Source organism: Rousettus aegyptiacus, unplaced genomic scaffold (assembly GCF_014176215.1).
Source record: "Rousettus aegyptiacus isolate mRouAeg1 unplaced genomic scaffold, mRouAeg1.p scaffold_m13_p_8, whole genome shotgun sequence".
Lineage (NCBI taxonomy): Eukaryota > Metazoa > Chordata > Mammalia > Chiroptera > Pteropodidae > Rousettus > Rousettus aegyptiacus.
The window spans coordinates 110,390,317-110,406,869 of record NW_023416311.1 but is presented as its reverse complement, the minus strand read 5'-3'; the positions used below and the strand labels follow the sequence as shown (position 1 = coordinate 110,406,869).

At 49.7% G+C, this 16,553-nt stretch overlaps 1 non-coding gene and 1 pseudogene across 1 annotated transcript; one reads left to right on the top strand and one right to left on the bottom strand.

Moving 5' to 3' along the window:
• The first annotated feature begins 9,365 nt into the window (after positions 1 to 9,365).
• On the top strand, positions 9,366 to 9,484 carry LOC118607366 (annotated as a pseudogene).
• Positions 9,485 to 12,138: 2,654 nt separating this feature from the next.
• TRNAV-CAC lies at positions 12,139 to 12,211 on the bottom strand. Its single transcript has one exon. It is a non-coding gene; the product is annotated as a tRNA-Val (tRNA).
• Between the last annotated feature and the right edge of the window lie 4,342 nt (positions 12,212 to 16,553).

Here is a 16,553-nt window from a genome sequence, read left to right as displayed (position 1 = left end):
AGCCCAGCCTGTCGAGTTGAGGACGCATCATTTCCCTCCACATCCATCCCACATTCTAAATTCCTTTTTCTAGTTACTGGCTGAATTTCTAACACTGGCTCCCAATTAATTGCCAGAAACCTTATATGCCTCCCACTTCTTTTCTTATTAATCATCGAATACTTTTGGTTCAACTTTTTTAGTGTGTTTAGTATCATTTTTGTTTTTGTTAAACCGGTACTTAACACTTAATGGTGTGTACTTAAGAGAGTATAACATTTCTTATACAATGTAATCACTATTTATTTACATGTCCTTTGTGCGTGCAATACTGTGAACTGGTAAGCTCCTGAGAATTCTGCCTTGTGGTCAGGACGTGGTTAGTTTATGGAAGGTAATCAGCAAATATGTGCTAAATAAAATAATTGATGAGTATGTAACCTATGCGGTCATTTTTTTTTCTTTTTTGTAGTGGGCAGAATTCTGAGAAGTCCCCCAAGATTTGCATTCCTGGCATTTACCCATCTTAACCCAGTTATTCAATAAAACACTATCCTAAGTACTGCTGTGAAGGGATTTTTTAAATATAATTTCGAATCAGTTGAATTTAAGAGAAGGAGATTATCTTTGATGGGATGGACATTATCAACGGAATCCTTAAAAGGAACTGAGCTTTTCCTGGAAGAAGAAATTTGAAGGAATGAGTAAGATCTGGTGAGAGAAGGCCTTCCAGGTTTGGCTTTGACGATGAGGGGTCCACATGGTGAGGCCCGGGGATGGCTTCTCAGAGCCGACGGCCGATGAGGAAGCCTCCGCCGCCCAGCCACAGGGAACTGAACTCTGCCAACAATCCGAATGATGTTGGAAGGGAATTCTTCCCCCGAGGTTCCAGAAAGGAATGTGACTCCTGGACTTGAGCCTCATAAAACCGGCGAGTCGGCCACACCACGCCGAGACTTTGGACCTGGAGAATTATGAGCTGATAAATGGTAGTTTTTAAGCCTTTAGGTTTCTGGTCATCTGTTATGCAGCTAAGTAAAATTAACACATTTTTCTTCTAATTGATAATTATAATGGGAGTCCTCAAAAATGACAATACACACTTTAGAATCAAAGGCAGGCTATAAATACCTAAGCCTCCAGTTCCTCGGGAAAGATGTCCTAAATGATTGTGAGGAATGCTTTGAGTCACCAAGAATTCATGTCATTAGAAACAATTGAAAAATGTTAAAATGTATGTGGTCAAAAGTAACAACACATTAATAAATTCTAATAAAAACAATCTGCAATGTTCTATTAGAAGCTTCAAACTGGGTATTTGAAGATTAGGGGTTTGGCCAGCCATTCAGCCCAGTAAAGACATAATTTTCCATCCTGAATGTAAGGTTATTCACAGCTTTGGTCAATGTCGGCTTCAAAAGTCTATCAATCTCAGCCAATTTTTTTTTTGTTGTTATACAAATTACAAAGAATTTGTCAAACACCAGCATGTGCATCAAGAGTTACAGACCAGCAAGAAATAATGTCTCCTTTAGCCTAAAAAAAAAACACCAAAAATTCACAACCTCACTCTAAGACTATTTCAACCTCTACTATATTAAACCACTTGAGTGAGACCGTTTCACCCACAGGTTCCACAGGCTGCGAGCAAAGAACGAGAAAACCACAGTAAAAGGTGCCTGGGAACAAAGTGGGGAAGGACCAGGAAAACGGCCCAGTCGTCGGCCGCTAGGATGGGACCTGGCACTTGAGCCATCGTGTTACCGGACGGACTTGTCGCTGCTTTCTGCGGTGTGCCTTCCGCGCTCAGGACGGAGGCCGCGGTTAGGCTCTGGGCTCGGGTCACGCCCGGGGGGAGCAGTCTCCTCCCGGCCATGTTTATTGACACGTCCCAGGTCCCCCATTAAAGGGAGACCCCTGACGTGTGGGCGGTTCCCCGCAGTGACACTGGCCGGTCCTGCCCACGTGCGTCCCTGCGGCTGCCCTACGAGCGAGGCCACGGGTGGAGGTGGCGTTTGCGATCCAAGTGCCTCCGATGACTCCCCACTAAACCTGCGCTAGGCCGCGCCCACGCCCGCACCTGCTGTGCCCACACCCCATGCCTTCATCTCCGCCTGTCTCAGAGCCGTGTGCGCCATACCCGCCACGCGGTAGTATCTCCAAAGCCAGCACTCCTGAAGGGTCACCCAGGCCACCTGCCAGCGGCTGCGTCTCAGCCTCGGTGTCTCCGTCGCCACTGGACTTCGCGGGGGAAGGGCTCGAGGGGGAGTCTGCAGGGATTTTCCGGAGGTCATGACCCAGCCGAGTTCTTGAAAAAAAAAAAAAAGCATTTAATTCAACTTCAATTGAGTTAACTGAACGATTGATCAAGTAGGGTTGGAGAGCAGCACTCCTCCGTGAAAAAGGGACAGGGCCCGAAGCCCGACGACCGGGAAGGACCGTTTCCACCGCGGCCGCCGGGAGGCTCCAGTGGGGCACTGGCCAGAGGCAGCACCGGCGTCCGGGAGGGACGGAGCGGGGGGTGGGAAGCCTGCGTGGGGAGGAGCCACAGTGGCCGAGAAGAGGCCACCGCTTTCTGCCGGCGACAGTGGACGGTGCGGACTCTGCAGGCGACACACTTCCTCAGGCCTCGCAGGTCCACAGGGACTTTTCACACAACCGCTGTGTGACAACCTGCAGGTTCCGACGCTACCAAGGGCAGTGGGAAGTGGTCCGGCCCCTGAGCGCCAGGCCGATGACTCTGTAAACAGTCCGGGGAGCAAAAGCGAACCACGCGGCCCACAGTGTGGCGTCCCCCACCCCAGCACTCGTCACGGGCGCCGTGGCTCCGGCTGCGGGACGCGTGACCTGTGGCCTGCAGGCGAGGTCCCCGTTGTGTGGCTCTCTCCACCTGAAGCAATGCTCTCGCCATCCGTCTTCTTCGAATGCGTCTTCCTTGAAAACCACCAGCCTCGGAAGGCGTGGACCGTCACCCGCGCCGTGAAAACGAGAGGAACGAACAGGAAACGCACATCGAAGGTGCGACGCAGAGCAGCGGTGAGCGAGCAGCCTGCCGGCCGCCGGACGAAGAGGCGACGGAAGGAGGCGCCGCCCCGCGGCCGCCGAGCGGGGAGCGGGCGGCCCCTTCACATTCCAAGCGGACGAGGACACCCGCAAATCCCACGGCCGCTGGTCCTCGCCCCTCGTCCTCCCTTCTCGGAAAAGAGTAAACAGAGCCCGAGGATTCTGACGCAGCTCGCAAGCTCATTCCTCAGAGGTGACACGCGGCGGGCTTGCTGCGCGTCTTGTCATCTGTTACTAAATTATACCGAGCTTAGTAAGACTGTTATCGCTGCTACTTCATACTCTTCAAAATATTTTGCAACTGTTATGTATAAAGAGAGCGAGAGAAAATGAGTTTCACATCTTCTTCAATCAATCAAGTTTTCGTCTATTATATTTTCCTTCTATTTCACTTCTTGTTTTATCCAGGAAAAAAAAATGTTATTTCTTTCTTATGGAAGCAATCGAAAAAAATCGCCAATTATAACTTAAACTTCCTTTATTAATTGCCCACAGAAATTTTCACCAGGTTTCCAGAACCCGTGCTCTCCGAGTTTGGAGCTGGAAGCAAGACAAGCATTACTTCAACGTGGGGCCTTCAGGAACAGCTCGAAGCAAAGAGAGAAAACGCCGTAATGACACCGATGTCTCCTTGAAACCTGATGCTGAGCTCATTATACCCAACTAGCTCTGAGCGCTGCGAGGGCCTGAGACCTGCTCGTCCAGTCCTGTCCCCCAGCCCTCTCAGGATTCACTCTTCCTTGTCCCAAATCTGGCCCTCCGGCCTTGGCCTGAATACGCCTCCTGACAAGTGACTTGCCACCTCACAGGGGTGGTTTGCGGACACACACGTCTTAAAGCTAAGTCACAATCCGATTTCAACCGAAGTGCATCAACCTGTGCGCACTGAGGCCCGTGGGACAATGGGTGCGGGTCGCGGCTCTTCTGCTCCTAGTCACGGTCCATCTGCGAGGCGCCCCGAGGGCTTCTCCCAGTGGGTGGCCTCCTCCCACCCCGTCCCCACGTTCTCCACAGTTGGCGTTCTCCGTGGGTGTGTAAAAGCAGAAGCCGTGTTGCTCTGGGCGTGGACAGCCGGACCTGTCCCCACGGCCCCGAAAATCAAAACGCTACTAGGCCTTCCGTAAATGCACACTCCGGTTTTGTGAGCGTTAATCTGGAAACCGTATGAAACTCTCTCTGATTGCTGGCAAACCTGCGCACAACTCGCATAAATTCCTGGGGGCCCCTAAGTTTGCACGGCTCATTTAAATTTCGTTCTGCTCGCCTGGCCCCGTCCCCTCATTCTGAATGATTCCGAAGCGCGATTCTGTCAGCTGCTCTATCAACTAACAACCTCAGCCCAGGTTTCTACCATGTGCAGACCCTGGAAGCATGGCTTCGCGTGTGCGTGTGTCACGTGTGTGTGCCCTGACCCAAACCCCGGAACAGAGGTTAACACACGACGAAGAACAGGACACGACTGCATGAGCGTTTGGCTTTCCTCCCTTGACCGACGGCCCTTCCACCCGGCGGGGTGGAGCGGCCCCTGGGGCAGCGCTCACCTGCCGAATGCGGCCCGAGAACGTCCGAGGGGCAGGGCCGAAGCAGGCGCCCGCGGCCGGCGCGTCCGCACGTGTGGGCGGAGCGCGCTCCTTGGCGTCAGGTGTCGCCTGCCGTTAGTCCTCACTGACCCCGACCCCGGCAACGGGGATTTACCGTCACGAAGAGAAACCCGCACTTGTCGTGAAACCCCCTGAGCTGCGTCTCGTGGCCGCTGCCCCCTTCTAAGTGCTCATCAGCCCGTTCGTAACGACTTCCCCATTATCGCCCATGACCAACGCTGAACTGACTGGTCCACCAGCTCAATGATTCTTCTTTCTCCTAATTTTGGCATTGGAAAAGTATTCGCGCCCTCCGCGCACCTGGCCGGTCTCCCACAATGCAGCATTTATTTACTCACAGAAAAACGATGCTGTATCACGTGTGCACACGCCCTGCACACGCCCACAGGCCCGGGGCCGCGGCTCGGGGGGCCGAAGTCTTGCTCTTTCTAAGAGTGTCCGATCACTCTGCCCTGCTGCCCGCTTCTCCGAGGGCTGCAGACCCTCCATGCTGGACCCTCTGTACGCTCTGCCTGAATGCAGTCCTCCAGTGGAGGTCACGGAACCCAACACGTGGCCAAGGGTCTGCCTCTTCTTTGTCCTCTCTTAATATTATGAAGGCCCCCGAGAGTGGACCCCAACTTCATTCTCATTCTCTATTCGGTCTTCAAGTATCAGGTGAGTCCATCTGCTGGTGCACAATGAAGTAAGTGGAGAGTTTCTCAGAAAATGAAATGCGGAAAGAACTTTTTAGAAAGTTATTTTTCTCACTTGAATTATCTGAAGAATAAAGGTAAAGAAATAAGTGTAAAAACACGGAATGGGGTGGGTTTTTTGTAATTTGTAAAAGTAGAACTTGGAATACGTAGATAATGAGTATACAGATTACATCTTTGAAATCCGAGTCTATAAACAAGGTCTCTAAGAAATTAAATGTCAAATCTGTGTGTTAAATATTCTCTTTGTTCTCATGAATCATATTATTCAGAACCTGTAGAACTAATTTTAATTACAGAGGTCATTACTAATTGAAATATAAATAATTACTTGAAAATTTTACGGCCAAGTTGTGAAAGAAAACTATCAAAATACACAAGAAAAATGCCACACGCATGTTCCTTTCGGATGAGGACATGCGACTCTCAGAGGGACCTGAGCGGGAAATATTTCCCATGCTGGCTGTTTTTCCAAGATCCTGACTCGTTTGGAATGTTGTTTGGTAATTGGTTCCTATCCCTCTGGCAAGCCACCTGCGCGCCAAGGCGGAAGCCGAGAGGGAGAAGCCACGCGGGTGGAGTCGATTCTGTCTGCAACGTGACCTCATTGCCCTGCAATGCGGCCTCTTAGGCCCTGTGTCCCTATGATTTCGAATAGGGTGTGTGGTTGATTCATTAGCGCCATTTAGGTCAAGCAATCTGAAGGGCTGTTGTTTTTTTTTTTTTTAATTTAAAATTTCAGAAGGACTCTTTGAGAAAAATCACGCATTTGGGATATTTATCCGTGATTTAAAATGGCAATCTAAGTCAATCTGAAGTTGGCACTGTTGGTGGGAGGCTAGTTTGGTTAAGGGAGGTGTCCGTGCCGACGAGAAGCTATTAATTTTGCTTCTATTATATCAGTGAGATGGAGGTAAAAACTCAATGCATTTATTTTATTTTGTTCCAAGATTTAACATTTAATTATGTGAACAGCAGCTGGTTCTTTTTATGACATTTTGGTGCCTTTTAACACTCTCTCTGTTGTTCGTAGAGTTAAGAGCCAAGTCTGATGGGAGGGGACCCCAAAGGCACCGTGCTCCCATCACATGACAGACCGCGGTGCGGAAGGCGCCCAGACCTCGCAGGTAAGGCTGTCCATACTGGGTGGGAGGTGCGCTGTGGCACTGGGCGTCAGCGGGTGACTCTGCTCCGTGCCGAAGTCTAAGATTCGTTGATCTTGGTCACACTCACTGAGTGGAAAATGGACTGAATCCCTTCACTGACAGCAGCTTAAGCAAAGACCGACGCAGAAAACCTGTGTATGAAATAGCGTAAGAAAAAGAAGTAGGAACAGTGGAATCGATTTTTATATATACCAAGGATAAAGATGGACTCTGACACTCTTAATATTTCTACAAGTTCAGAAAACAAGAATTGTCACAGATCACAGTTCTGGATTGAAAAAAACGTAAGCATGGTTCTGGAGGGGTGGCTATGTCGTGGTCTCCGGGGCCATCCTCTATCACAAAGGGCGTCGGATGTTTCTCCAGGACATGTGCTAGCCTCCTATAATAAATAGCACCGCATTAATGACGGCGGCAGGCATGTTTGGAATAAACAGGAATCCGCAGCAGGGCCGCGCAGTCCGCGAGGGTCGGGAGTCTGGCCTGTGGCTCCCGCGCGGTGGGAAGACGGCCGGCACGTGGGAGATGAGCCCCCGTCGCACCTCTCCCCTTCTCTGCGTCCGTGTTCAGGCCGGAAGTCGGATCCAGCAAGCCACCCCTTTGGGTGGCATCACAAGTACAGGCATACGTAGCCTGTTCACAAAATTAGCAACGTGTCTGGGCTGAAGCGTGCGCCAGATCGCACACGCGCGCTCTGCGTCCACGCCGTTCGCGGGCGGCGGGTGCTCCGAGCGCTGGAGAATGAGCCCGTCCTGCAGGCTCTGGGCGTCCCCCTCCTGCTGTCAAGGGCTTATGAGGGACAGTGTGAGTTATAAGCTTCAGGATGACTCAGGTGAATCCACACATTCCTGTTCACACGCTTGAGTGCTCAAGAAATAGATTTCCTGGGAGTGAACGGGAAATCAATGCCGAAAAAGAGCCCGGGACCCTCATGCTTTGTCCACAGTAACCCGGATGGTGACTACAGCCAGGTCCTTGGATGCTGAAGCTAGTTCCCTGCCCCGTTCTTTTGTTGAAATCGATAGCAAGAAGGAAGAAGAAAGTAATACTAGCACAAATACCGCGATCCCATCACCGACAGGGACACATTTGTCCTGTGTTCCCACAGGAAATAACAGTAGTTATTGTTTCTGTACGATAATAGTAATGAAGTATTTGTGTTTTAATATGGCTTTTTTCCGCCAGACTGCAAGGTCCCAGGATCAGGGATCACGCATCTTATACTCTATCCTCTGTTGCCCGCAATCAACACACACCTAGCATATTGCAGGCGCTCTGTGTGTTTCTGTGGAAGTTGCGAATAAATAAATAATAATAAGCAACATCGATATCACAGCACACGCCACACTGTAGCTTTTCACATTGATTTTCATGCTGGGACCTTTCACTGGGCTGAATCGGATTCATTTCTCACCCACATATTTAGTGTTTTATCAAACTGTTTTATTGTTAAATAAGTCACTTATGATCTAGGCATGAGAATACGGCCTTTATTCTCACTTTCATTACTGACCAGGGACTTTCAAGCTGAACATTCCATGTTTCAATTTCCTCATCCATCATAGACATAATTGTATTAGTCTCTATCTCCTGGGACACTGTAAGCCATCTGAGAAAAAATGGTGATCCAATACGATGAGTCTTAACAACAAAGGTGAGATATAATTCTGTGATAACAACATTTCTCCTGGATGTTGCCCACGTCTGTTTCCTGTTTGTTGATTTTACTCTGTATCCTTTCAATGGTGTGAACTGCAACTGTGAGTCTGACAGCTTTTCTGGGCACCGCGATTCCTTCCGATGAATCGTTGAGCCTGGGGGACCCCCAGCACGGAGAAGGAGAATTCACAGACACAGTGTCGATTTCAGGGAAGGCGAGAAGGGGACAGGCGGGGTCGGGAGCCCTGGGCACCGCAGGCAAGAGCGATGGACGCCCGCTGTGTGCAAGCTGGAAGGCTGAGCGTTTTTTTTCCCGAAATTAAAATACGGATAACACTCCTATAGGGAGTGATCAGGGTGGAAGTAATTTTATGGATTCCGCCTCCATATTTTGTTATCTAGTTTCTCATTTATCACTTTTAAGTGTTATTTTATTTTGTCATGTTGAATGTATTTTTGTTAGCTGTGTTAAATTATTTCTGTAAAAGCGATTGGGGATAAATCAGTTTATCCAATAAATATCTCACTGATAACTCTCTTCGCCCAAGTCAGATAAATGTGACGACAGATCCTTTATGGCCACCACCATGCTGTGGTTCCAGAAATCCAGAAAATCCCACTGTCTTAGAAGGACAGCAACTCGAACTCTCTCCAGTGTTTGATTTTATTTTCCATTTTGAAAGTGAGGTGGAGTTATCACCCACTCGAGCGGATTTACCACCGCACATCCTCTCGTGACTACATATTCTGTAGCCAGTCTGATACAGCCTGTTTGATCTCCTCACATCTAAATAAGAGTAAAATTGTAAATTCTGGAGGGCACTGCGTCCGATGCACTCAGGCATCTCAAATTAGAGGAGCGTTTTTGTTTGTGTGTTTATGTGTTTGTTTGTTCATTTGTTTGTTTTCTCCCATGGATCTGCAGCCTCTTTTTGACTGACAGGCAAAACTAGAGCCAGTCGTCCAAGGATTCGGTACGACTGATGGTCAATGAGTGATTTTTTTTACAGTGTACAGCATATTGATCTGAAAAAATTAAAAATGGATTTACCTTTTGACCCAACAATTACAATTCTGGGTATTTAGCCAAAGGAAATCAAAACAATAATTCATAGAGATCTAAGCACCCCTATGCTCACGGCAGCACTATTCACAGTAGCCAAGATATGGAAGCAACCTAAATGTCCAAAAATAGACTATAAGTCTACAGCCACGCCACCCTGAACAAGCCCGATCCCATCTTATTTCAGAAGCTAAGCAGGGTCAGGCCTGGTTAGTACTTAGATGGGAGACCACCTAGGAAGACCAGGTGCTGTAGGCATAAAAAATAAAAAAATATAAGGGATTGTAAACTGACAAGGTCCTTGCAATCTGTAAGGTCAATCGAGGGTTGCCTCACTTAAAAAAAAATAGACCATTAGATAGAGAAGAGGTGGTTCTTATATACAATGGAATATTACTCAGCCATAAAAAATGAAATCCTACCATTTGCGATGACATGGCTGGACCTAGAGGTTATTATGCTGACTGAAATAAATCAGACAGAGAAAGAGAAATACCATATCATTTCACTTTTATGTGGAATCTAAGGAACAAAAAGAACAAACTAATCGAAAACACAAATGTAGACTCACAAATATAGAAGACAATCTGGTGACGGCCAGAGGGGAGGGGTTGAGGGGCTGGGAGAATGGGGTGAAGGGTTTAAGAAGTACAATTCAGCAGTTGATAGATGGTCACGGGGATGGGGAGCATGGCGTAGGGATCGCAGTCAGCAGTGGTGCGATGGCTGTGCGCAGAGCCGGAGGGAAGACGGAGTAATGGGGGGGGACGGGGGGTGCAGGGGGAGGGGGGGCGGGGGGGATCGTTTCATAAACTCTATACATGTCCAACCAATGTGCCGTATACTTGAGACTAGTAATGTAATAAAGTAAAATGGAAAAAGTTCACGGCGGATTTTAATAAGGTTGTGCTTAGTGTTTGGTTTTGTTGTTTTATAAATTGGAGACTATAAGCTGGTGTTTATATCATTCAACAAATCTGTTTTGTGTGTGTCGGTTCGCTTCGCCGCTGAGCACGCTGTTTAGTCTGGGGCTTCACGAGCCCACACTGCTAACGGGGATGAGAGCGGCTTAGACCGCGGCCGGCGGGCGCCGGGCCCCGCGATGCGGCCCGTGGACGGGTGGGGACAGCCTCGCAGCTGGGGCCTACGTCACCAGGCCCTTCGCTTTCTAGACACACTCGCTGATGCGAACTCACGCGGTCGCACGAGCTGAGCACAGCGCTTTGGTCGTCGGGGTGAGAAGCTCATGGCTGACTCAGAGCAGCCCCTCATAGATCAAAGGGAGAGCTGTTTACAAACACATTCCGGAAAAAACGTGGGCTTCACTGGCTTTTCTTTTCTTTTTTTTAAGAACGCTTCCAGAACTTGATCAGGCTTCTCAGACATCCACTTACTCGTGCCAAACCAAATACGAGACTCGCCATGCGACCCTGCCGCAGATTTTAAATTCTGCTTCTCTTTTCTCTCCTCTAATTGCAAAAACTTAAAAAAAAAAAATTGAGGGTAAGTTATGCAAATTTATGATTGCTATTTCTGTGTTTAGGGACGAGCGCCCTACCTGCCCTTGCAGTAAACAATTATTGAACTCAGTTTATTTGGCTCTGAACCTCAGGGTTAAATGACACCCTTGTAAGGGTCGCCTAGCCCATGTCTCTGGGTGTATTTTCTAGAGAAACCAAAACAAAAACGGACTGAGGGTTTTTTATCATGCCAGTTGCTAGGATGTGGTAAAGAATTAGAACGAGGTGTGGTGGACAGGTGAGCTATTCACGTAATCCATGTCGTTTTCATCCTGAGCGCACAGGGGCGTGGCATTTTACGGGGTCCCGGGTGCTTAGATGTGGCCGCGAGATTGACAGTGTCCAAGCCAATGTCATGAGTAGACATGGGGTACTTTATTCAAAGTATCATGACAGGTATAAGGACTGTTGCAATGAGGTTTTGCATCAGAGGAGACAGGCTGGGCTCAACCCCAAATACAGCAAAGAAAAAAAGAAATTTATAGCCAAGGGGCAGGGGAGGGGGTCAGTGGGTTGAAAACTAAGAGGAAACATTAGGTAAGGGACGAGTCCTGCTGAAGGCAGCCACGGTGACCAGACACCCCCTGGCGGAAGACGGAACGTGAGGAATTTCGTCAGATGTCTAAGGTGATCGGAGACCGAGAGTGGAGGATTTTGGCTAAACTGGCTTAGCAGGGTTTGTCCTAAACTTGGTCTCTTGAGGACATGCCCAAGGATGGGGGCTCCTTGGAAATGAGGCCAGAGAATCCTGATTAACGTCAGATCAAGGAGAGAATTGTCTTGACTGGTCAGGCAGCCACAATGAAATACCATCAACCGGGAGCATATGAAAAGCCTAAACTTCTCTCTCGTGGTTCTGGAGGCTGAGAAGTTCAAGGTCGAGGTGCCAGCGTGGCCTGGCTTAGTGAGGACGCACATCAGGGGTGCTGAGTTCCCGTGGTGCCCTCGCCTGGTGGAGAGCAGAGGGAGGGAGTCAGCTGCCCCCAGCTCTTAAGGGGCCCTAACCACATTCATGGGGGCTCTGCCCTCCTGACTTCTGCTGACCCTATGACCTCCCAAAGCCTCCCCCTGCTGATACCATCACATTGCAGGGGGAGGGTTTCCATGTATGGACTTCAGGGGGACACAGATACTTAGTCAATTGTAAGAATCTTCGTCATTTAAATACATTAAATATTGAGAAGCTTGTAAAAAAGTGTACACTTTGCATTTTTTCAATTCCAAGTAGAACATGCAGCATCCTTTATTTATTTATTATTATTTACACCTACAGCCCCTGGTCTTCCTAGGTGGTCTCCCATCCAGGCATTAACCAGGCCCAACGCTGCTTAGCTTCCGAGATCAGACAGGATCGGGCTTGTTCAGGGTGTCGTGGCCATAGAGCATGGACCGTGGCTCCACTGGGATGTGGACCCAGGGCCTTCTGCGTGTGAAGCAGACGTGCTGACCGCTACACTATGGAACCACGTCCAGCATCCATTTTTTTTTTTTTAATTTAACATCCAATGCGATTGAGATGCTATTTTACCGCATTTCACTGTTCCATTATATAACTCTCAAAACCTCTGCAGGGTTTATACTGTTTCACTAAGTTACCTTAAACGGCTTGCTTTTCATAGTCTTCTGTTTTCCAAGTTATTGAAACTTTCCACTCTCGATCCATTTAAGCAAAATAGGCGCGATTACAGAAATCTTTCTAAACTATTACATGCTTCCCTGATTTGAAATGGGATGAAGAATCGTTCTTCCTGTTTCTGACTTCCAGGCGCTTGGCCGCCTGCCCGGTGCCTCGGTGCCGAGCTGCAGAGAGAGCTCCGAGCCGACCTCTCCGGCTCCTGGTCCCTCTGCCCCTGGCTGGTCCTGGGTCTTCCGGGCACTGGGGGGAGCTTGGAAGGTGGAGGAAAGGGACGAGCCAGCCTCGTCGTCCGTCCGTCTGCCCCCAGCGGCAGTGGCCGTGTGGTAACTCAGCATCCCCGGGACGAGCCACCGAGGTCGGCCTCAGCAGCTCAGTTACACCCAGCACCCGCCGGCCTGGGCGCAGCGGCCTCAGAGGGCGCTCGTCTCCGGGGCCTCGCCCCCCCTCGCCCAGGCTTCCCCCTCACCTGTGCGGCCGCGTGCCCTCAGCGGATCCTCTCCTGCGCCGTATCTTCTCTCTCTCCCAAGTGCAACCTTGAGTCACCGAAACAAGGTTGCGCCATGAGCCCTGGCTTCTGTTCGGAGTGACACACGGGCGGGCACTCATGTCACTCGCCTCCTGCCCCGACGCCCACTTTGGCCAGCATTCCGGCTGCTGCCCTGTGCCTCCCCCATGGAGATCCCCAAGACCCACCTGCTTAGCTTGGGGAGAGGAGTTTCATTATGGTGGTTTGAGAGCCTGGAAAGCGTTTTCCATTTTTGTGATGTGAATGTTAACTTCTCCAAACAATTCATGTAAGGAAGTGATGTCAAATTTAATAGAGAAATTTATTATGTTTCCGCGTGAAGTTCTCTTAGGTTAATTCGCACGCCCGACCTCTCTTTTCCGCCCGTTCAGCTAGAGACGCTGTGAATGACGTGATTGGCAGCGGTGGGCGGGGCGGCGGGGAGTGGCCTGTTCCGTTGGCCCCGTTGCTGTCCGCTCCCTTGGGCAGTCCGTCTGAACTAACCGTCCACTCTCTGGTCCCCTCTGCCGTGCGTTGTCAAGGGCGAGGGGAGGCCGCCGTCTGCCGCGGGTTCACTCAGGGCTGCCGAGCAGGGAGCATCGTCCGCAGACGTGGTTCTGCGCAAACAGCCTGGTCACGGTCACAGCGGCCGTATCAGCCTCCGTCTCTCGACCCCTCGCTCTGCCTCTTAATCGATGCCAGATGTGGATGTGGGGGTGGCGGGGACGTTATTAACTCTCCCAGAACTCTATCACCGGTTGACAGAGCGACATCTCATTTCGCACTCTCGCTGGACCGGGTGTAACTCTCCCAGGCTGGAAGCCCTGCACCCCTTTTGGGGGATATCGTACGAAAGAGACTTAAGTGTCCCAGTAACTCCCAAGAGAGAAGTGAGAGACGCCTTTCCGGCTGCGTACCTTTCAAATATCTCTCGATAGCAGTAACTTAAAAAGAAGCACCTACAGGTGACAAGTGTGTTATTGTTTTATCCAAACAGGTGCTGTGCCCGTGACGAAGGCGGCGCGGGGGTCACCTGGCCAAGCTCGGCGGCTGGCATCGCTCGGGCAGAGTATTCCAAAAACAGGAAAGAAAGGGAGTTCGCTTTTCTCCCAGATGTCCGTCCACTTTTGTCCAGAAGAAGGAGCAGCTGGCCGGGGCGCAGGCCTCCGCGGCATCCTCTCCAGCGGCCGGGCGCCCGCCGGGGCGGCGGAGGCGGGCGGAGGAGAGATAAACGGCGTGACCGCGGTTCCTGGATGAAGGCGGCTCAGGGCCCTGCGTGTTATTCGAACCTTCCGGTTATCTAGCTCGAAGACCGCACACGTGGAGGAAAAAATGCGTAGTAACACGCATAGTGACTCACAGAGCATCTGACCGACGTGAAGCCTCTAGTGTCACGTCCGCCACGCGCCTAGCATGCGACAATGAAGGAAAAAATCGTCAGACATTTCCTCGGTGTTGGTGCGTTTTTAACGCGTTTCCCTTCTAAGTGCCGCCGTCACCACTCCCTTTACAAAGGCAGGTGCCCTGGAAGCCCACGCCAGAGTTCATCGTTGCTACGTTATGAAATACCCACATAGAGCTGACTGTTTTCCAGTTACAGCACATTTCCTACATAGTCTTCGTAGTACTGCAGATCTTAATAAATATTCCGTTATCTCAATCAATAAAATCGTTCATTCATCGAACGAGCTTTTCTGAAATGTGCAGGTTGCGTCCCGATCAGAAGCAAAGGCCGCAGCCAGCCAAGACCGCGCCAGGAAACGCACTTGAAGAGCCTGGTGTGGAAAGTTAGGTTCGCTGATGGCGCAGGAGGAGCACGCCCTTCGAGCGACGTTCAGATCGTCTGCTCACTCCGTGCGGATCTCGCTAGACCGCCAGTCGCTGTGCGTCTGAGCTTCGCCAGTTTAACTCCACCATCGCTCGGGCTGGAAGCCGAATATCGTCCCTCAGTGTCTGCTGATGGACGCTATGTGGGGTGAAGCCGTAAGATCTGTTACTGAATTTTTAATGAAATCGCACCACAAAAATGTTTTGAGAGCCTCGGTTATTACACTGGTTAACGTCCTCCAGGCACGAGTAGTAAATTTTTAAAACTTCGAGTGTTCCTGCTGCCTCAGCATCCTCCCAGACGGGCTCTGAGCACCTCCCGGGTGACCAGGTGACTGCCGTGGTGAGCCGTACCCTGCCACCGGTCCCTTCTTGAGTGACCATGGCTTCTGATCACGGCTTCTGGCCTTCACACACCTGCTGACCTTCACACACCTGCTGACCTTCACACACCTGCTGGCCTTCACACACCTGCTGACTTTCACACACCTGCTGACCTTCACGCACGCATCTTTGGCTTGTGTTTTCCACCTCGACCCCCTGCAGGCACCTGCCCACTGGTCCTCACTTGCTCTCGGCTTCTCACCTGCCGGACGCCCCTCCATGTGCACCCCCGAGGGGGCCGCCGCGCCTCCGTCTTGGAACCTGCGGGTGCAATAAATCTCTCCCACTTTCGCACGCCTCTCCATAGTGGCATGCCGTGCCCGCGCCGGCTGGTCGTTAAAGAAAACAAACAACAGTTCAGTAACATAAGCATTCCTTACAGCGCCGTGTCAAACTTCCATATGAGGCTCTTCTTTTGGAAACTAGGAGTGAAAAACTCTTTGTGTCGCCCGGAATGTCATATTTTCTTCTTTCTCATGATTGGAATTCGGTGCATGTTTTTTTTCCTCCTTGCCCTAGGTGTCAGCAGGCTCCCAAGCCCTGGCTAAAATTCATTCAGAGAAGTCACGCTGACTCTCGGAGCTGACATACCACGTATGTCTTTTCTTTGGCGTTACTTGTTCCAGATTTTTGTGTGCAGTTTGTTATTTTTACAGACACCCGTTTTGTCGTCAGCACTCTCGAATTGTCTTTGGAAAGAGGCATGACATAATAATCACATATAAACCAACCAGCTTATTTAAGATCTTTTCTCTCCCGTCAGCTACTTAGAATATTTAGAATCGCTTGCTATCATTAGTAATGCTGGAGGCGGCTTATCGTTTCTGGGGGAATAGTCCCATTTCGTAAATTCTTTAGAGGTCGTCAAACAGCTTGAAGTCTTGAGATCTCTTCCAAGCCGTCCCCCTACGTAGGTAGCCACGCTGGTTTCCAGAGGTCGTGGGTTATCGCGACGCCCGCGATCGGCAGCTGTCCTTGTTTCGACCCGTATTGGCATGTTTTTATAAGAAATCACACCAAATGCCGTAGAAGTCATTTCGTGACGCGCCTTCTGGTGTTTTTCTCATAAGTTTAATGCGATTCTAAATATTATGAATGATCTTCCTTTCTCTTGACAAGGTGAGAAAAATGTTTTCAAACTGCTGTCGACCCTCTGATTTTTGTTTACCTCTTGAGATTTTTCTGCTTCTTGTTCTTGAAGCTGAGGTAGCTAGCACGACTCCTGAGAGCTGTTCTTTATCCTATTTTCTTTTTTTCTATAATATGGCTTCGATAGTTAACTTTTAATTCATAAATTCTTTAATGTACGCTTTATTATGTATTAAGATAATCATGTGCACAATAGACCATTTTTCCATTTTTCCTTTAGTTAGCTACTTTCATAAAATTATGGTTTTAGTTTTTAGCTGATTCATTCAGATTGCCTGGAAAATCTGAAACTAATTACAGCTCCAG